The sequence below is a fragment of the Triturus cristatus genome, chromosome 12, assembly GCF_964204655.1.
Source record: "Triturus cristatus chromosome 12, aTriCri1.1, whole genome shotgun sequence".
Classification (NCBI taxonomy): Eukaryota; Metazoa; Chordata; class Amphibia; order Caudata; family Salamandridae; genus Triturus; species Triturus cristatus.
In genome coordinates this window covers 214,354,532-214,377,454 of record NC_140595.1, presented here as the reverse complement: position 1 = coordinate 214,377,454, position 22,923 = coordinate 214,354,532, and positions in this window count along the sequence as shown.

Genomic DNA, 22,923 nt, shown 5'->3' with positions numbered 1-22,923 from the left:
CCTTAGGATCGAGGCACATTCCAGGCCGTTGTGCCACAGTTTGGTATCCAAGTGTGTGCAGGATTCATGAAGGATTAGCGGTCCGGCCACCGGAGTTTTAGCCCGTTGCAGCCATCTTGGAGCCAGGCAAGCTAAGTTTTACATGACCTGGTAGTGTAAAACTCTTTAATTTGTTTTTCACCTCTGTAAAGCCTACTGCTCCGATAGGATAACATTGGATTAACTTATTACATTTAATAAGTGGTAACTTTTAATTGGGAGCAGATGGGAATGTAATGTTTGGTGTCTGAGAAATTGTAATTAAAAAACCTCTTTAATGGTAAAGTTGGATTTTAAGTTACAGTTTTGTAAAATGCTACTTTTGGAAAGTTTATCCAATAAGGCAGGGGCGGGCACTATACCACACAGCTAGATTGGGCCGGTAAATTCCAAAGAAACAAGATATCAAGCTGACCATTTATTGTGCTGTCAGTTATTAAACAGACTGAGACCAAAATCACTAATAAGATGGTCTACATCTTTTAATTATTCATTTGTTCAAATTCATATTCCTTTAAGAACTACACAGGGGGAGGAGGAGCCTAGCGCGCAACCAAGATGGCCGCGTAGGTGCGAGGCTCCCGAGGACCTCCGCGACCTCCTGAATTAATCCTGGCGATATCCTGTCCTTGTTGAGGGGACTGTGTCGGTGAACCCGAGCTGAGGCGCCGCCCGTTCTTTGGGCTCGAATCGGACCCCGAATACCGGTGGGAGCATCGATTGAAGGTTGCGGCCTTCTCCTCGCCGGCCCCCCGGATTGGAGTAGTGGGGCGATCCGGGGACGAAGTGAATAACAACGGCGAGCGGGGCTGAGCGACTCGCATACCCCGCACTTTCACTTTCGCTTTTGCGCCCTCCTTGCCTCAGGCGGGGTCGGGCTGCGGAGCGGGGTGCGGTGGTGTTGCCTTGTCCAGGTGCCCGGCTGACCCGCCGGCGGTGGGTTGACCCGCTGCCCGGTGGTCGCCCCCGTCCCCCCCCCTGACACCCGTGATTTGGTGTGGCGGCCCGTTTGGAGATCTTGGCACGACGGTGTAAGGGCCAGCATGTCCACCAAACAAGATGGCGACCGGGCGAAGATGAAGACAACCCGCCGTGGCACGGCGCACCAGGCCAATAGTATGGATCGCTATACGCTCCAGAAGGGCTCTCCGGAGACAGCGCGGTCATCCCTGGTGGGCCCGACGGAGGCACCTGCCCAACCGGTGGATCTGACCCTCCGGGACGTCATGGGCGCCATCGCAGAGATGAAGGCCTCGGTGGACCAGCGTTTCGATACCTTGGCGCAAAAAATTGACTCTGTCCTGGTGGATGTGGGCCTTGTGAGGGCAGACTTGTCAAAAACGAACGACCGAGTTGACTCCCTGGCCCACACCACAACGAGCCTCACGACGGACGTGGTGGCCCTCCAGAAGGAGGTGCGCCGGCTTGGCCAGGCGAGCGCCCTGATGGACCGGCGACTGGAGGATTCCGAGGGTCGGGCCCGGAGGAACAATGTTCGCATTATTGGTGTGCCGGAGGGCCGAGAGGCGGAGGCGGCAGATCTCTTTGTGGAAGAATTGATCCTGACCCATCTCCAGCCCCGGGGGCTGAGTAAGCTTTTTGCGGTGGAGCGTGCCCACCGGGTCCCTGGGGGCCGCCCTAAGACCGGTGCCCCGCCGCGGCCTATTATTGCCCGGATTTTTAATTTCCGGGACAGAGACGCCATCCTCCAGACCTCCAGGCAACAGGGACCGGTCAGGCTGGACAACATGGATGTACACTTCTACCCAGACTTTACTCCGGCGGTCCAGAAGCAGCGACAGAGCTTTCTCGGTATTAAACGTCGCCTAAGGGACCTAAACCTCAAGTACTCAATGCTCTTTCCGGCTAAGCTGAGGGTGGAGGTGGATGGCCGTACGCACTTCTTCGACCGGCCCGAGGCGGCTGGGGACTGGTTAGATACTTTGCCTGGAGATCGGGGTGGGGGGGGCGCGGCTGGCGGGGAGGGCCCGCCGGATCAGAATTGAGGGGTGACTGTATAGGCCTTGCTCGGGATATTACTCCTTTACCATATATTGATTTCGTACGTTCCCCTCCCATGGAGGTCGGGTGGGGTCTGCTGGGGGCTTCCCTCCTCCTCTGGGGGACTAGTTAGTACTTAGATATGGGGCGACAGGCACACTGCACTTTGGGGGGGCTGTCTGGGCTCATGCAGGGGTGCAGGGAGGGGGGAGTTCTGTTGGGACCGGGGGGTGGGGGGGGTGTGTTGTTTGTTAACACCGCAAGGCAAACCCGCAACTGTTTTGTTGTTTTTAAGATGCTCGGTGGGGGGCGACCGATTGTTTTGACGTATCATGGGGGGTAGGGATTTGATTGTGTTGTCATGGAATGTTAATGGCCTGGGGGATAGGATTAAACGTGGTGTGGTCCTGCAGTATTTAAAACGTATTTCACCGGATGTTGTCTTCCTGCAGGAGACACACCTTATAGGTAACACCTTTCATGCAATGAATCGGCGGGGATATCGGTTGGCGGCCCACTCCGGCTTCACTTCGGGCTCGCGGGGGGTGGGTATTATGGTCAAGAACTCGCTCCCGTTGGAGATTGACGAGGTGCGCCATGATGAGAGGGGACGTTACACTGTTCTGGTGGGACGAATGGAGGGTAGAGTGTTTATCTTTATATCAGTGTACGTCCCGCCTGGGTTACAAGCCACTACATTTGCGGACCTGGGGCGCCTCCTTCTGGACCTTCCGGGTGGCCTGTTGGTGGTTGGAGGGGACTTTAACGCGGTTGCTTCTGGGTCTCTGGATCGCCATCCCCCTAGGGACCTCCCCCGGGCACAGGCGTGGCTGCCCGGCCTTTTAGACACGCTGGGCCTGGTGGATTGCTGGCGCTTAAAGCATCCCGTATTGCAACAGTACACCTTCCACTCGGGGGCCCATGGTAGCCTCTCGCGGCTTGATTACATCCTTGTCCCGGCGGCCCATGCAGGGAGGGTGGGGGAGGTGCGCCATTTGGCACGGGGTATCTCAGACCACTCCCCATTGTTGTTGCATTTCGATGTCTTCCCGAGGGGGGATGGCAGAGTGGCCCCGATCAATGCATGGTATTTGCGCGACCCCACTATTCGTGCCGACTTGATCAAATCCTTACAGCGCTATTTCGATGAGAATGTGGGGTCGGTCCCGTCTGCCATCTCCCTGTGGGAGGCTTTCAAGGTGGTTCTTCGAGGGGAGGCCCTCTCCCTTATTTCCAATGCCCGGCGGCGCGAGCGGGAGGAGGTGACCCGGGTTGAGGCCGAGATTGCAGAACTGGAGGGTGACCTGGGGAGCGGGTAACAGACGCCAAGTTGCATGTTTTGCATTTAAAGCAGGCGGCCTATCGGGCCCTCGTCACGGAGGCGGCCAGGGGCCTCAGTAGAGAGCAGCAGGGGCGATTGTATGATGTGGGTGACAAGGCTGGCAAATTGATTGCGTGGTTGGACAAGAGGGAGAGAGCGAGCCGCGTGGTGCCTTTGATTGAGAGCGTGGATGGTGTGTGCGTCACTGAGCCGGAAGCCATTGTTTCCTGCTTCGCGGATTATTTCCGCGAAGTCTACTCCCCGGTTTCTCCCTGCTCGGAGGAAGATTCCCATGCCTTGCTTCGGGACATCGCACTGCCCTCCCTTACGGTGGAGGACAGGGATTCGCTGGACGCCCCTCCCACCTCGGACGAAATTGCCTCGGCTATTCGCTCGGTTGCATCCGGCAAGGCCATGGGCCCCAATGGTATTCCCATTGAGCTATACAAGTTGCGCCCGGATGTGTTGGCGCCCCACCTGCGCGCGATGTTCCTTGCGGCCCACTCGCGGGGCTCCCTCCCGCCGGACCAGCGTCTGGCTACAATTGTGGTGATCCATAAGGAGGGGAAGCCCCGTGAACGGGTCACATCCTATAGGCCGATTTCGCTTTTGAACGCGGAGCCCAAAATCCTCGCCAAGGTGTTGGCCAACCGGTTGGTTGGCGTGGTGGGCGATTTGGTCCACCAAGACCAATCGGGCTTTATACCACACCGCAACACGGCGCTTAATCTGCGGCGCTTGCACGGGGTGCTCGCGCGTGTCCCATTTGTGCGGGAGCCGGCCATCTTGGCATCCTTGGACGCCACCATGGCGTTTGATACGCTTGAATGGCCATATATTTGGGCGATGCTGGCGAAGTTTGGGTTCGGCCCGGGTTTCGTCAGCTGGGTCAAACTGCTATATTCGGGCCCGTTGGCGCAGGTGGTGGTGAATGGGCGAGTATCTGCCCCATTCGCGCTGGGGCGGGGCACGCGACAGGGTTGTCCCCTGTCGCCTCTCCTGTTCGCCCTGGCCATGGAGCCCCTGGCGGAGTGGCTGAGGTGGCACCCTTCTATCCGTGGTCTCCGCTGGACCCCCGAGCATGAGGACCGCGTGTCTCTCTATGCTGATGATATCCTTTTGTATCTCGCCTCCCCGCGCAAGTCACTGATCGTCCTGGTTGATGTTTTGCGCTCCTTCGGTCGCAACTCCGGCCTGGTCATCAACTGGGCGAAATCCTGTGTCTATGTGCTCTCCGGGGAGGCCCCGGTCCTGCCACGGGACTGTCCGATCCAGATTGCCTCCCAGGGTTTCCGGTACCTGGGTGTATATATCACTCTTGACCCGGAGGCCCGCTATGAGCGGAACTTGCTGCCCCCCCTCCAGCGTCTGAGGGAGGACGTGGTGCGCTGGCGGCGTCTGCCGCTCTCGCCGCTCGGCCGAGCGGCCTTATTTAAAATGATGTCCCTGCCGCGCTTCCTTTACGCCCTCCAGAATACCATGGACTTGGTCCCGGCACGCTACTTTCGCGAGGTGGAGGGCCTCCAGCGGCGCCTGTTCTGGGACGGGAGGCCGCGTATTGCTCTGGCTAAATTGACGCTCCCGTGGTACGACGGAGGGGTCGCCCTCCCGGACATCAAACGGTATTACTGGGCCTCCCAACTAGCTGCAATTAATCATGGCCTTTACGGGCCCGCCTTGAACCCGGCATTCGAGATGGACAGGACGCTTCTGCCCGGTGGCGATTATAATCGAGCGCTCTACTCTGGCGCGCCCGACTCCCGTTTGACGGGACCGACGCGTGTCATGGTGCGTGTCTGGCACGCGGCTAATGCAGCTATGGGGTGGAAGGACCGTTTGACCCGAGCGTCTCCGCTGTATGCATCTGAGAGGTTGGGCTCCCTGTGGACGTCGAAGGGCTTCGAGAAGTGGGACACGATCGGAATCAGCACGGTGGGAGATCTCTGGACGAGGGGGGATTCAAAACTTTTGAGACGCTGCAGGCGGAGTTTCAGCTGCAGGGCAGTGAGTACTTTCGGTACCTACAGGTCCGCCATGCGCTGGGCTCCGTCTTCCCGGATGTTGCATCCATTCCGGAGTCTTCCCCCCTGGAGGACAGAGTGCTAGATGGCCATGTCCCGGACAGCACGATCTCCCTCATATACAAAAAATTGATTAACGACAGGTCGTGTCTGCTGACTAGTCTCCGCGAGGCTTGGGTTGCCGACGGGCTGAAGCTGGACGACGAGGATTGGATTTCCGCGGTGGCCTCTCCGAAAGAGGTGGCCATCCCGGCTCGCCTTCGTTTCGTCCAGCTCAAGATCCTTCACCGGGTCTACGTGACGGGGCCCAGGCTTTTACGTATGGGTTTTGCCGGTGATGGAATGTGTAAGCGTGGCTGTGGTGCGTTGGCGACTTTCATGCATATACTGTGGGAGTGCCCGAAGGTGGAGCGATTCTGGCGTGGTGTGCATGAGGTTCTACGAATGGTTACGCGTGTCACGCTGCTGCCTGAAGCGAGGAGATGCTTGCTGAATGTCTGGGAACCAAATGACTACTCGATCCCGCAGGCGCGATGGGTGACTCTGGGATACATGATAGCCAAGCGTGATATTGCCCAATTGTGGGGATCCCAGAGGCCCCCTGCGGTGTCGGCCTGGAAAGAGCATATGGATTGGTGTATGTTTCGTGAAAAGGTGGTGTATGTGGCGAGGGGTAAGCCTGGGGCGTGGATGAAACTCTGGGGCCCCTGGAACGCCTACCGCGGGGGTATTTGTGAGCCGCCGCTGCTACCGGCGGCCTCGCCGGCTCCGTCTCCCTAGATGGCGCCCCTCCCTTGGCCGCGGGCGCGCGGTCCCCCAGTCCCTGATCTACTCCTGTCCCCCTCTTCAGAATTTTGCTGCTGGTGTGGATCCCCCACTTATGGAGCACGTGTTGTCACTTTGGATCGAGGGTTGCCTTGCGGTTGTGGTTTGTTTATGTTGTTTTGTATTAAGAAAATGGAACCGTACTGTGGGCATGGAGCTGTGAGGCCTGCACCATTGATCACTCCTGTTTTCCTACTGTGCACCGCTGAAAAATTTTTTTGCTGTATGTATGTAATATGCTTTTGATGCTCTAGCGGCCGGCCGTGTGGTTGTAGGCCCATACCTGTAACTTTTATAAACTGCAATAAACGGTTTCAAAAAAAAAAAAAAAAAAAAAAGAACTACACAGGGTAGAAATGGACAACACTTCATAGTTTACATAATGTGGAAATGAGGTTCAAAAAGAATTCAAAACAATATGTACAATTCTAATGAATATGAATTTGAAAAAATGAATAATTAAAAGATGTAGACCATCTTATTAGTGATTTTGGTCTCAGTCTGTTTAATAATTGACAGCACAATAAATGGTCAGCTAGATATCTTGTTTCTTTGGAACTTTTGGAAAGTTGGCATTTTCCTGCCATAACTATTTAATGCCTGCAGTCTGTTCCTGGGTCACATGATGGGCTGTAATTGGACTTTATTTATTCTTCCCAGATAGCCACACAATAGAGGAATTACATGTGCCTGGATGTGTGATAAGCTGGCAAGATTGTGGGGTGGACCTTGGCATTCGCATCGCAGCCAGCACATCCTTGGAACCGCCACTACGTGATGCATCTCCACGCAGAATGTCGCATCATCACTCAACTGGTGACTTTGTTCCAGGCCGGCGTGACCAGATAACCACAGTTAGAGCTTTGTGCTTTTAGGCACTGTATTCATGTAGATCTTTGAAACTAAATATCTTTGGTTCTACAAATTTGATTTTTGTTGTTTTAGTCTCAAATAAGTTATTACATTTTATTCTATTTTTACATTTTATTCTATTTTTCTAAATGATTATGTTATCTTCATTTATTTTGTTCTGTGAAAATTTTATGCTCACCCCTTTTTTCATTCAACCTTGAGAAAGCCCTTGGCCTGCTGGCCATATGAGCGAAACACGTGTCGGCAGTTCTTTTGCTCAAATGTATGTATGATAACAAATAAATACAAAAAAATACGATATTTAAAACAAAACAATGGTCTTTGGGATTTTGTTTTTTCCCAGGAGCCTATATATATATTTAAGGCACAAACCTGTCACACTTTCAAAACTTTGCCTTCAATTTGGTGGTCCTTGGGTGAAACCACCTGATAGGTTCATGCCACACCAAGAATTGAGTCCTGTCCCAGTGTGCGTGAACCCTGGCAGCACACACCCACCCCCATCAGCCAAACTGTTTGTATAAAAAGTTGTAACTTGGTGATACAGTGTGTACTGGTTTGGTAGAAGCATACAAGTTATTTTGCAGTAGATAAAATGGGTTGTACACTTTTTAGATACTTGCAACTACTTTAAAGTACTTTTTAGTTACCTTTCCAATACTTTTCTAACTTTGTGCAAAACAAACCAATCACGCACTTTAGGCATTGCATCAGTGTGCAGGCTAACTCCTTTGAAGACTCTAAGGGCCTGATTATGACTTTGCAGTGCTGCGCTGACTTTGCGCCGGCACAGCACCGCCAAAGCTGCGCAAAGACCGCCCGCCTGATTCCGAATTGAATTTGTTCAGGCGGACGGTCCTTTTGCCATTCCCATGGTGGTGCCCTGAAAAAGGGCACTGCAATGTGAACGGCAAAATGTTCCAGCACGGCATGGACTGCAAAGTCCCGACCCTGCTGGAATTGGGGGTGCAAGCAGACAGGGGTGCACATGTTCTGTCCCCGGTATGCATCCCCATGGTGGGGAAGGCTTTGTTTCCCCACAGCCAGCCATTTCATGGCAGGCTCATCGCCATGAAAAGGCCGGCAGTGGAGGAACTCAACATATGCTCAGCTGGACTGCTGCAGTCCCACTTGGCATATTGTATTGCCCTTTCGCCACCGCCAGGGAACAGGAGTTCCCTAGTGCAGTCAGCAGTCCACTGTAGGAACGAGGCAGAAAGTCGTAATCCAGCGGTCGGGCCACTGCGAGTTTCGAGGTCCATTGACTGCCAGACTCGTAATCACCCCCTAAGTTATTTTGTTGCAGTACAAGACAAGGTCAACACTTAGATAACTTTTCAGAGAAAACCAACCATGCAATCCTATGGAGGAAAAAGCGCAGTGTTAAGTTTGTAGGTAAGTAAACAGTTTTGGTAACTGACTATTGAAAGTTAGAACCAAGGTTCCCCATGGTTCAACTCTACACTCAAGGTGCACCGCGGGCAGCCAGGTGCAGAGTGCAGGGGTGCCAATGCTAGTCAATGGGTACTAGGGGCACATTAATTGGAGGCTGCTCACGGGAAGGTAAAGCGGTCTTTGAGGACAATCTTCAGGACTTAAGGTAAGTACAAAGGGGGACCCAAGGCAGCACAAAGACCACACCACATTTGGGACAGGGGCTGCCGGGTGCAGGGTGCTCATACAGTGTTGGGTGGCCAGTGTTACCCAATGGAGATCAGTTCCAGTTTCAGGCTGCAGGCTTAGACCAGGAGGTCTCTTCGATGTGACCAACAGCAAGAGGAGGAAGTTGAGATGCCAGGGGACATCGGGACACCGTTGGTTCTGGCAGGGAGTTGAGATACATGGGGATGTCGAGACACTATTGTTTCTGAGAGGAAGTTGAGATGCCAGGTGACATCGGGACACTGTTGGTTAAGGTTACCAGGATGCAGGGCCGGAAGATTCAGGGGTGTCTTTGGACGTTGGGTTTCTCCTTACTGGGCGGGTGAAGAGGTAAGTCCTGGAGCAGGGTTTCTTGGTTCCACAGGGGCTTGATCTTCTTTTATGGACAGGGCGCCTGTCCTCTGGAGTCTCGAGTCTTTGCTGAAGCAGGGGATCAGTCCTCACCAAGTCTGGAGGTTGCTGATCCTTTATAGAGCCATCGTCTTCTTCGCAGGGGGATTTGTAGCTGCACCCTAAATACTGTATTTAGGAGGCATTTTAGGGGTTTTGAGGTAGTAGCCAATGGGCTACTGACCTTACGGTGACTACACCCTTAGTGTACTCACCCCATGTGGGGGGTGGGAACAATCCCTGACCCTGATTGGAGGGTGTCTGCCATCTATAGAGGCTGGGTGTTGCGTTTCAAAGGCGGCAAGGCCTTTGAAGCTCCCCTGCCACAGATTAGTCTTCCTGAACTGGGGGAGATGTGAACACCTCCGCCCAGGAAAGGCTTTGTTCCTGGGCCCAGGGAGCGAAGGCTCCCACCATAGGGTTCCAGAAGCTTGTATCGTGGTGACAGGCTAGTGTTCACTAGTCAGGAACCCACCAGCGGTTGGTTTGGTTCAGGGGTCCCCTCTAGAAGGGACCCCTGAGTGCCTGTAATAATAAATCTGATACTGAAATCAGTGCAGGTTCATTATTCTGAGAAGTTTGATACCAAGCATCCTAGGATTCAGTACAGCCATTATGGTGCTAGGAAATCCCACCCCAATACTTTGCTCTGTATTTTCATCATAAAAGTGTTGCAAACCTGGCACAAAGCATTTACAAATTAACGCTTTGTTCTACTTTTCTTCAAGGGGGTGTCACCTGAGTGGACATCGGCATTCTCATCCAACCACCCATGATTTTTTACACAAAGCCCTAGCTACGAACATTTGTAGACAGAGCTTTGCACCAGAAATGTAAACTTCCTTGTTTGTACTTTCCCAGTACAAATCTTACACTGATCTCATGCAGACCCCTTTGCACTATGGTGCAAAGATGTGTCCAAGGCACGAGGCAGCAAGACAGGGCATTTGTGCATGGGATGACAGCAGGAGTGCCCTATCTTTGATATGATTCTTTCCTGCTTCCTCCGCTCCATTTCATGCAACCCAGCACAGCAACTTTGGTTGCTGCACTGCATTGCCTAATATATTAATAAATAGGAATATGTGATGTTACAACGGGATCAAAATGATTGCGGTATGTAACATCGCAGTTTTTACAACGCAAGTCGTTACAACGACTTGCGCTGGAGGGCGCTGGACTTAGGAGTAGTAAGATTTACTATTCCAACACCAGTCTACGTACAGTAGGGAAGGTGTTGGAATAGTAAATCTTACTATTCCTTAGGTTACAGCGCCCTACAGTGCAAGTCGATGTAACGCTTGCGTTGTAATGGCAGCGTTCTAAATACATGGCGGTGTAATCACCGCGATGTCAAGGATGTTTCCCAATAAATAGGCACCAAAAATGTGTGAGGCACAAAATAGTGTGACAGTGATGGCCATGTACTGTGATCACATAATCCAGGCAGGATACAACTAAAGAGGTGTATACTTTACACTACTGACAGCAGCCCGTATTTAAATTTGGAGTTGAAAATATATCATAGAGTGTTCTACAGTGGCGGCTCGCACAGGTAAATGCTGTGGGGTGGTGAGGCGGGGCGGGGTGGGGGGAAGTGGAATCCGACATATAAGACTGGAATATGAAAACTAACTAAATAAATAAAACCACTTACCTTGCACTCGCCGCATCGCCGAAGTCTGCGATGCGCTGAGCACAAGGTAAGTGGTTTTATTTATTGATTTAGATAGTTTTCACATTCCAGTCGTATGTCGGATTCCACTACCGTCCAACCCCGCCCCGCCCCTGCTCTCGCCTCACCGACCCACAGCATTTACCTGTGTGAGCCGCCGCTGGTGCTCTACCTTGAGCTTATTTTTATTGGAAGACTAGTGACTGCTTAGGTGGTATATTGTCACTTCTTTATTTAAATATTGGAAGGATTGCATAACAGTAGCAGCTACCAGTAGTAGTTAAGCTTTGGCATTGCTTGAAATGACTCAGTTGGTGCTCGAGCAGTGAATGATGGGTCTTGGCATATTTTGCAATTGGGTGTTTCCAGCAGCTGAGCTACCAGACGTTTCATAGAGTAATTGGGTATCATTAGTGTAATTACAAAGAGCATACACAAAGTAATTAGATAATCGTGCTATGATTTCATGTATATGTGAAATACTACTGTAATAAAGCTGGCATCTGGGAAATACTGAAAAGAGCTTAGGTAAATTACTAATCACCATCTGGGAAAGCCAGTCATTGCATCTATGGACATCCCAACCATGAATGGAAGTTGCATTGACGGAGAGGGGCAGTTCAGAAAGTCACAAGTTCAAAGTTCACAGCCAGACCTTTGTTTCAACAGATTGTAGTGTTTACAGTTCTTGCTCTCAAGTCTGTTTTCCTATCTCCATGACTAAGAGAGTGATAACGAACCAGGCAGTCAGACCGCCAGGCCGTTGTGTTGACGGTCGGGAGACCGCCGTCAAGCCGGCGGCATCCCGGCTGCCATATTATGACATGATCGCTGCGACCACTGCAGTCTGTCAGCGGCGGCATGCTCAGGCTCACTATGGGGCATATTATCAAGCCAGGCGATAAAATTACCGCCGCTTTGGCGGCAGAAAACTGCCGCTAAAACGACGATAATGGACTTGATAATATGCTCTATGGAATTCCAATTGAAGCCCATGTTAAATGTGAAGGACGTCTAACATGGGCTTCAATAGGAATTCCTTAGAGCATATTATCAAGCCCATTATCGGCGTTTTAGCGGCAGTTTTCTGCCGCTAAAGCGGCGATAATTTTATCGCCTGGCTTGATAATATGCCCCATAGTGAGCCTAAAGTCGATGCTGCCGGGGTGCAGCGCCTGCACTGCCATGTGCTCTCTGTTACCATGCACCATGTTGTGCATGGCACACAGTGCATGCAAGACAGTGGATGCAGAGGGGGGCACAAAATGTTGCCCCATGCACTTTCCCTCCAGGGCAAAATCACCAGGGGGGCCTGTTTGGGGCTGCCTCTTTATGTTGCCGACATCCTTTACATGATGGGGTCGCCGCCATGCAAGGATGTTGGAAATGTCGGTCGTAATCTGGATCCTGGTGCCTGACCCAGCACTTCCTCCATTTATGGCCGCTTTCCCCACCGTCGCCCCATTGGGATCCATGATCCTGGCGGTGGCGGCGTTGCTGAATCGGACTGGTGTCGGTCCGACTGCCATGCTCCAAATACAGTGGTCGGACCAATGGGATGTCTGCAGTCAGATGCCACTGACAGGCTGGTGGCGGTCCGACTGCCAGGGTCCTAATCAGGCCCTAAAACTTCTTTCACTTTGCCTGCAAGGTGTTAATACTCCCACTAAAGGCCATGCTGACTGTAGAAGCGTCAACCTTATTCAGAGATTAGCAGCAATCACATTTCATTTGTCAAAATGTGGCACATATCTTATCTGCCGTATTGCAAGTGCCATTGACTATAATATACGTGTAATACGGCAGACAAGACATCCACCACGTTTATGGCAGAGTATCCTTTTTGTCAAATTTTCAATGAGGCCCTGTGTCAGATGCAGTCTTTCATGAGCTGATAGGAGGGACAGCTCCAGAATTATGCACAATGCATCGCCCATTGTACATGGGGGATGGGGTGATTCTCACTGCATCCATTTAGAGAGAGCCCAGGAAAAGGAGCTCCAGCTCATGGCTTTCCAGCCGGCTGTGAATGGCACGTGTGTTATTGTGTACGTACTTGTGAGAGTAAATGATTTTCCCAAGGTTTGATGTATCTATGGACAGAAAAGAAACTTAATAGCTCTCTAGCGCTGTGCAGTTGTGCCTCTTGGCACATACGGCATTGGACATGTATCCTCAGTAGTGAGGGAGGGCAAAATTCACATAATTTCCTTTTGAGTAATTATGCATAATTTCGTAAAAATTCAGCAAAATGCACATCTGAAATTTAGCTTTGTGATATAGGTCAAGATGTGTCCTCTGATCTCTTTAGGAAAAGGTGGATGCATTTAGAGGTAAAACAAATAGCCCCAATAACACTAGTGCAGTCAACAACAACCACTCGTGATCTGTTTGTTTACGTTGTTCCCATGCTCCTGCAAAAGGATTTTTACCCAAACTGATTTGAAATCACAGAGTGTGGCATTAAGTCATTAAGGGGAATTTTGCGTAACAAGCATAATGCTAAAATACAGAAATTAAGCAAGAATATATCAGCTAACAAAAGGTTTCCTTAAGCTACTCAGTACGAATGTATGATGTTACAATGCAAACATTTACAATGCATGCCTTTACAACGCAGGTTTTACATCGCAACATCCATTACAACGCATCTTTTTGCAACGCATACCATTGGGCGGCGCAGTTGCCTCTTTATTTTTTCCACTTTCTCGAGATTAACTGTATCAGACCAGACACAGGGACCTTTAAAAGAGAGAGAGTGTGAGAGGGAGCAGCAGGATGGAGAAAGAGTGAAAGATCAATCAGATAGTAGAGAGAGGTGAAAGAGAGTAACATAATGGATGGATGCAAAGAGATAGATTGAGCGAGGAGAGGAAGGAAGTGGGGCTGCTTTGAGCATTTTTGCCAGGTCTTCTTTTGGTTCTACAGTCCTGCCCTGTAGAGGAGTTGTGGGATCTTATTGCCAAAGTACATGTTAGTCAGGTCGAAGAGGGAGTATTTTAGGGAGGCAGGTTTCTTTTATTTCTGTAGTATAAGGCCCTGGAGAGACAGAGAAGAGGCAAGATATGTTTTGTCTCTCTCCCCCCTGAGAGTTTGGACTAGCTGCATTGGGTAATTAAAAACAGATCCCCCTAAATCCTATCAACCAAAACAAAATCACTTTTCCTGTGTCCAGCGCCAATTGGTACACCGACATGGAAAGATACAAAAGACTTTCTTCTAAGTAAGGCTCCTACACAAATCCCACACAGCCACTCTCCGTTGAGCAAAGTAGTTGTAGGTGCAGTGTGTGCCTAATGACGATTCTAGTCAAATCATTCACGAAATATGCAACAGTGCCCCAGATTACACATGCATCCAGGAATCCCATCATCGCTGGGAAGCACAGGAACCAGAAGTGCAAGAGAATCAACGTGTTTCGGCACTTGATTCAAATGTCCTTTAGATAAGAGACTTATTTTTATTACTTTTTTATAGATAATTTAAGAGCTTGATTATATATTTAACCTGATTATCTTGAAGATAATCCTAGAGCATATTTGTTAATCAATTCCTTAAGGTAATTCAAACAATATTTACACAGGTGTGTATGGCTGAGTAATAGTTGGCCATATATGGCGCCAATGACCTTCATGTTGTATACATAGCTACAATGGCAGGGTAAGGTGCGTTAAAAAACCGCAGTGTACAAATGATACGCTGCTGTATACCAAAACCCAAATTCGATGTAAGTAGCTTACATCTTCCTTTCATTCCCCTCTTTAAGATGGTTACAGCACCCAGTTATATTCTAAATTAATTGCCAAAGGCGTAAATATTTTATTCTCAAATGATTTATCTCATCCAGTCAATTCTTTGAACATTTTCTAATAGGTATTCGGAATTAAGTAAAGAATTTTCTGACTGTGACAAACATTACATACAACTTGATAGAAAATCATGACCTTATGTCAAGGATATTATGCTCGTTTACAGCCGGTACAGGCTGTAGCAAGATTCCTGCTTCAAAATCATGGGGGCATATCAGCAAGGCCGAAAAGCGGCGATAATTTTATCGCCTAATTAGCAAGGTCACGCTAACGCGTGAAACCTTGCATTAGCGCACCTATTCTTAACGCTCAGCTTTGCATCTCTAATGAGATGCAAAGTGGGCGTTCCTGACCTGACATGACAGGATAGATGTCGCTAAGCGACATTTCTCCTATCATCAAGCCCCACACTATGAAGCATAGCGGCAAGAAAAGTAGCGATAACCCCTGTGATCGCTACTTTCCTTACGCCTGCTTCAGGACTGACTTAGTCATGATATCCTATGGAAGGTGGATATCATGGTTAAGTTTGTGGGGCTCTATCATCAAGCTAACGCCACATTTTGTGAGATTATCGCTGGGTTTCCAGCGATAATCTCACGTTAGACAGTTAGCGCGAGGATTTTTATCGCTTTTGAGATAAGCGTTGCTAATAGCACGCTATCTCAGCGATAAAAATCCACGCTAGCCGGCGATAATTATCCTAGCGCTAAGTGCGCTTAGCGATAATTATCGCCGGTTGTTGCTGATATGCCCCAAAATGATTTGAAAATGGAGCGGATAAAACGTCGCTGCTCTGAATCCGAAATCAAGTAGCACAGCAGAAGGACTCCATGGGCCAGGCCCGGGCGAGCTGCGCTGGGGCCGTGGAGAAACCTACATCTCGGAATATATCGGAATTCACTTAATGCACAAACTTTCTGCTGACCCAGCTGCAAACAGAGACTGGCAATCTCAGCTCACCATTCTCCACTTGTTCTATCTAACGTTCATGCATGAACCATGAGAAATTCCAAGTTAAACATATGACCTTTACAAGCCTCACTCACACCGGATCCGGCGCTCCGCTCTGTGCTGAGCCAGCGCTCCTCGGTCCGCACAGGGGAATCTGTGCATTGCTTTTGGCAGTGATTGCCTCTTTGTGTTTCTGAGCTCAGCTGCCTTCAGCAAAGCATCCTGAGGCTGTAACTCGAGATGTCTGGAGTAAATGTATACGTTCAAGAGTCTAAGAAGAAAGGCAAGGGCCACTCCTGAGCCAGCACAGAGCGGAGAACGGAACCGTGAAAGCCCCATATGGCAGGGCTCGTCAAAGTGGGGGGAGAGCGCCCCTAGCGGGGTTTCAAGTGATCACAGGAGGGTGCCAGGCTCTGGCCAACAGAAGCATTATGCTGATAATTGTGCTTTGTTTTCAGTAGAAAAAAATCACTAACATATTTTGTCATTCATACCCTGGCCGGGAGAAGGTATCAAAAGTAAGGGAACTCTAACTAGTTTTCAAACCCCCCAATTGCTTTTGGGCAGAGGGAGCTTCATATTTGCATCTCCCTCTGCCCAAAAGCAATGCTGGCTCCCGCAGGAGGTGGGGAGCCGGCCAAACCCTTGGGGATGGGGTCCCCAGGGCCGAAATCGGCCTGGGGAGGGGGTCCGCTTGGCCCCCATTCTTTAAAATAAAATATATTTTAAAAAAATGTCCTGGCTCCAGGGGATGAGGTCCCGGGAGCTGAAAAAGGCCTGGGGGAAAGGGGGCCCACCTCAATTTTTATTTTAATAATTTTAAAAAATGGGTGAGACCCCAGGGAATAGGGTCCCCGGGGCCCAAGAGGTTCAAGGGAAGGAGGGCCGCACAGCCCCCCTTCCTAAAATAAAAAAAAAAGAAACAAAGCCGGCAACTTGCCAGAGGCCCCGCCTCCTTTCTCCCCTACTCTGCAAACGCACCTCCTGGCGTGCTCTTGGTTGGGGGATGAAGTTCCCTTCACTCCTGGGGGTCCTTGGGGGCCAACTAGCCCACCTATTACCGGTGGGATTGCTAAGAGGTGGTCGGAGGCCACGCTCCTTTTCCCCCAACTCTGCAAACGCACCATTTTGCACACTGCTGGTGGGGCAATGAGGTCCCTTGCATCCTGAGGGCCTCAGGACTAAGGTTGACTACATCCACCAAGCAGCTGCACGTAAGGAGGTGTGGCCTCTGACAACCTCTCATTAATTCCACTGTATTGGGCTTACTGGAGTTAACAGGTGGGCTAGTTGGCCGTTAAGGACCCCCAGCAGTGAGGGGGACCTCATCCCCCAACCAAGAGCGCGCCAGGCGGTGCGTTTGCAGAGTGGTGGAAAAAGAGGCATGGCCTGCCATCAGAAATCAGCAATCCTGCTGTGTGGGACTTACTGGAGGTAATGGGAGGGGTAGTTGGCCCCCAAGGACATTCTTGGGGACCAACTACCCATCCTGTTACCTCCAGTAAGTCCAACACATTGGGATTGCTAAGAGGTCTTCGTAGGACATGCCCCCTTTCTCCACCACACTGCAAACGCACCACCTGGTGCACTACTGCTTGGGGGATGAAGTCCACTTTACTCCTGAGGGACCTTGGGGGCTAAGAAGCCCTCCTGGTACATCCTGTGAGCCCTACGCAGCGGAATTCCTGAGAGCTGGTCAGAGACCCAGCGCCCTTTCCCCACCAAGCTGCAAACACGACTGCTGGTTAAAAAACCTTCGACATTGACAACAAAAAAAAAAGGTTACAGGGCTGTTAATAGTTAGGAATTTGCATTTAAGAAAACCTTAGAAATTCACAGAAAAGACAAAGGTTTCAAGGACTTTATAGTTAGGAATTAACATTTTAAAAAAGCTTTGAAATTCACTGAAAAAAACAAAGGTTTCAGGAACGTTATAGTTAGGCTGACATTTTACTCGTATAAAACCAGAGAAATTCAGCTGTTATAGTTACCTGACTTAACTATGACTCTCACCCCCACAATGCACTTATATGACCTCACATATTACATCACTCATGACATGGTCAGTGACATCACTGATGACATCTCAAATGACATCACTGATGACATCACTGATGACATCATCCACAGAATCTTTGACCCACCCACTCACACCCCATAAAACCTTTCAGACACATTCCAACTTTCACACTACCATTCTCAAAACCATTGACACACTCATACCAGTACTTACATACCCACCCACTGATTCATAGGTCTACACACACATCTACTCACTTACCCATACAGACACTGATACACCCACTCACTCACTAATACTGCCACTGATATATCCACTCATACAGCCATACAGTAAAAATTCACTAAAGAAAAACAAAGTGATTTCATTTGAGATGTCACCAGTGATGTCATCAGTGAAGCCACTGACCATTTCATGAGTGATGTAATATGTGAGGTCATGAGCAGTGCATTGCGAGTGTACATCATAGTTAACCCAGGTGACTATAACGGCTGAATTGCTCTGGTTTTGTACAAGTGAAATGTCAGCCTAACTATAACGTCCCAGCAACCTTTGTTTTATTAGTGAATATATATAAATATATATATATATATATATATATGGACACATATATCTGTTTGTGTGTTCATATAATTATATATTTATATACAGTGTTAAATATTAGTGGAATTTATTTAATTTTCATTATATTAAATTTCTATAATGAAATATTTAACATTTACCATTTAACTCCATATTTAAAAAATATATATTTTTGTACATTTGTAGACAATATTAGTGTCAGTAATATTTTTTGGCAATATTTTTTTCACTTACCATTATAAGTACAGTAGCGCTATATTGTTGGTAAACTATATTTTTGAAAGAATATTTCTGTCAATAATATTGTTTACCACAATACTGTGTCAGTGGTTCATTTCCTGAACTACAGCAGACTGGTACAAAATTAATTTACTTTATCTTTATTTCAATATAAAATATATTTTAAAAACATGTCTTTACAAACCAAAAATACAAGTGTGATTTAATGCAATGCATACACAAAATTAATTAAATACATTTATTACAGCCTTTGCAATGGTAAATTGGAGATTTAATTTTTGTAAAATAGTCTCAAAATGAAACCACAGCCATTTGTTGTAAACATAGCTATCTGGATATTAACTTAAAATAAAAATAACTGTATATGTTCCAGAAACACTTCAAGAAAATACCACCATATATAAAATGGACATAATTCATTAGTACTACATAATTTATCTGAATATTATTTTTCAAACATGATTATATCTTTTTATGTATACGTTTTTCATACTCTGTTGTGTAGCATTTATGGGGAATGAAATGTAAAGATAATGAGAGGAGTGGAGAATATGGGAGGGTGGATTATAGTTCTTTCGAATAAAAAGGAAAATGATTTGGTGTCAGGACAACACAGAGGCTGAGGAAAGTATATTAAGAAATACAATTTCTAATTATAGATAGCACTATAATGTAGACCTAGGTTCAATATATATATATACATATTTTTTTTTTGGAGACTTCAAGAAAATACAATAATACAGTTCTACAGGATAAAGTGCATAGTGCGAAACTTTTAGAGTATAGGTACTCAAGCTGTCGTATAGTTAAACCACGTTGCAGAGAAAAAACAATCAAAATCTAAAAAGATCCATAACGAGTAAAAGATTGGCTAAAAAGCAAGAGGTACATAAAATATAAATGGCAAAGTGCATAAGTGCGTAACATTGAGTAGCATTAGTTTCAGAGAATAACCTGAAAAATCAAAGTTTCCCGGTTTTAGTTATTCGATTGAGAATCCACAACCCCCTCACCACTTTTTATACCATCCATTAACAATCATTCTCCCTTGATCCCGGACAAATTCTAACTTATAAAGCGCTATAAGGTGCTTTCCTATCTGAATAGGAGAGGTATTCAGAATGCACTACTACAGGAAATGCACCTCACGGCTAAGGAGGAAAAGGTGCTTCTGCACCTGGGAGCGGGGAAAGGGTGGGGCTGTTTTTAATTATTTGATGCTTATTTCTTTATGATGAGAAATGTGTACACAGTTCAAGTGCTGATGCCCCATGCTCCGTATCATAAACTTAATGTTGGTATGTAATTGTGCTGAGCACCTGATAAAAATCTCAATAAAATCTGTTCAACAGAAAATAAAGAAAAAGATTTGCATCAGTTGTTGCTCAAAGTAACACAAAGTAGTGATATTTGCTAGTTTTTGTAACTTTCAATCAAGTTTGTGATACATATTTAGTAAATGTCCCTTACCAAGCAACTTCCCACGTTTAGATGCAAAGTCCCATGTACTAACAAGCATTGGCAAAGTAGAGTGGTCTCATCCCTGATGCTGTGCAGTATCACTTTTAAAAATATAAAAGCCATACACAGCAGTGATGTCAGTTAGTAGGCATGCACACCAAGCATGCATATGCTTTCAAAATGAGATGAGCACTTTTTTCTGTTTGCCGATATGAGTCGGATTGGTTAACAAAAAAAAGTAGAGAGAGTTGGAGGGAAGCAATTTGGGGGCAACACCGAGGATGGGGGAAAGCAATACTGAGGGGAGAAGCGACATGAGGCGGGTGAGTGAAGCAACATGAGGGGAAGCAAACGGACAGAGACACAGACATAGGTGGAGCAAACTAAAAAGAGAGACACCGCAATGTGGAGGTTGGCGGAGACGCATTTGGGCAAAAAATCTAATGGGGCAACATCATGGGGGAAAGCAACTCCAAGTGTGAAAGCACAAGGAGGGGGCATGGGTGGGAGGATGCAACATAGGGGTAGGAAGGAATGTGGGGGGAGAGCAAGCAGAGAGAGAGGGCCATTGTGGAGCAAAGTAACAAGAGAGAGTGCAACACAAATGTTTGTGGAGATATATAAGGAGAAAAAATGCAATGCTGGGTTTGGTAGAAGCATAAAAGAGCAACGAGAGAGGAGGAGGGGTAGACGTACATGAGTGAGATGTCACCCACACACTCTCGTGGAGTGCTTAAACAACAAAAACAGTATCACCGGGAACATGAAGCAGTGAAAGGACACAAGTAATGGTTCCATTCTCCAGGGGAGGGACAAACCTAAAAAAGGTAAGTGAAGCCCACACATGCATACAAGTTAGAAGAAACAAGCAAATGATAATGATAATGAAGCCAACAAATGGTAAGTAATGGGTAGGCTCAAAGCCCACTTTAAGGTAAGAAAATGTCTTGCAACAGAGAGTACTGTCTGAGGTGAGACCTAAACAGGTACCCAATCACTATGAGAGAGAGAGGACAAAAACCCAAGGATCTCCTCCAGATTTCACATATAAATCACAAGATGTGCTTAATGAAGCTCACAAGCAAGTCACTGAAGATATGCCTTATTGTGGAATCCTTTATCCCTGGTGGCCCCCCACACCAGAGTAGGACAGTGCCACTTTGGTGAACTCAACCATAGAGAAACTTAGATATTTTTTAACACAAGAAATATAGGTGTCTAGGTGTAAATGGTAAATGATAAAAATGCCTAAGGGTGAACTCGAAAGTGTTTCTTTTATTTATGGCTGCCCCTGATATATTTAAAAACAATTTTTGTGTGTGGATCAATGGTGAGAAACAATGGATCAACTAGCCATCTATAGCTGCCGAATTGTTTCGACCGATATCTAAGCCTGTACAGGTCAGGGTTAGGGAACTCCCTGCTTAACTAGTGCACACATCAAAAGCAATTTAAATGAGACATACGGCTCTCATACCAGTCTATTTTAGTTCAGCACAAGCACCAACAAGTGAGAGTTCCATACAAGTAGATTAGATGCAAATAAAAATTCATGGCTAAGTTCATTTCATCTATGGTCAATTTTGTTAGAACTTATAATGATGATATTGTGCCCCCTAGGTACATGTTTTTCACAATATACTCACCCCACTCGTGGACACTTCAATCACTAAAAATGTGTATGTTTCTTGCGAAACACAAAACAGAGGGACAAATTTATAAGCCCCTATCCCCACAAGAACGTCACTTTTACTGACGTTCCTGTGGCAATAGGGGCTTCGCTTGTCCACAAGGCGGCATTAAGACACTTAACAAGGCTTAATGCCGCCTTGTGAATAAGGCACCCTTTCATGATATACTTAGTGTAAAAGGGGCGGTTAATGGGTGTTGTGGTGGGCGTTCTACCTCAACAGCCAGCGCCAAACTTAAGACCAGGGAACACCTGGTTTTACCCTAGTGAAATGTGGAGAAATTATCTATTTCTCCTTGTTTTTACTGTTTCTATGTGTGCTGCGCTTTGCAGAACACATAGAAAAAGCAAAACGCCATTGATTGCAAACAATCATTTAAAAAAAATGCCAAGTTGCAATTTCTTTCTTTTTTTTTTTATTAAACATTTTATTAACAATTCAATACACAGCGAGTGACAAGTTGCAATTTCTCTGTGCACAAAGCAGCACACATAGGAGTTACAAATCAGCATTTCAGATTGTTTATGTGCATATAAACTCTCCTTCCCCTCAATGCAGAAACCCTTGCACTATGGTGCAAAGATTCCTGCATTGTTGCTAAACAGCTGTAATTAGCGACAGCGCAGGGAGAAGCGCAGGGCTGCACCATATTGTTTGAAATATGGTGCAGTACTGCGTTTCAGAAGTGGCGGAGTGTGGCGTTAAGCTATGAATGCTAATGCTGCACTCCCTCACTTCACTTGTAAATATACTCCATGGTGTCTTTACATGCAAGGGCAGAGAATACACTCTTACGTTTCAAAACACAAAACTTATCCTATTTAGGTAGGCTTATGGATTTCATGGACAAGATAGGGGGGACACCTCTATTGCAGTTACACAATAAAAGCATTGTAAAAATCAAATAGAAAATAAAGGACAATTACAGACACATCTTCATCCATTACAATTAACCTGAGCTGATAATAATGGTGGTTATGCTGTGTCAATAAAAGCTGAAGGCAGCCGTTTCTTGCTCAGTACCCTGATCAGCGTCTGCATCATTGTGTGTCGTTCTATGTAATGCACTCAATATACGGTATCAGTGTATGTATACAGCTGGAATATAATCACTATGAAGTCAGAGTACTGCGAGGCATCAGGTCTTGTACCGTACCACATAAACCGATGACATAGAGAAAGGTTATGTCAGATCAAGTATTAATTAATGCAAAATACCGAACACCAGAAAATTAGTTATCTTACTTTTGATGACTGGAATCAGGCAGGCTGAATTCATAAGGTGTCAAATGGCCCCTCTCCACTTCTTTGTCGATACTGTTAAAACAAGCATTTGCAGGGCAATTGGTCTCGCCTTTA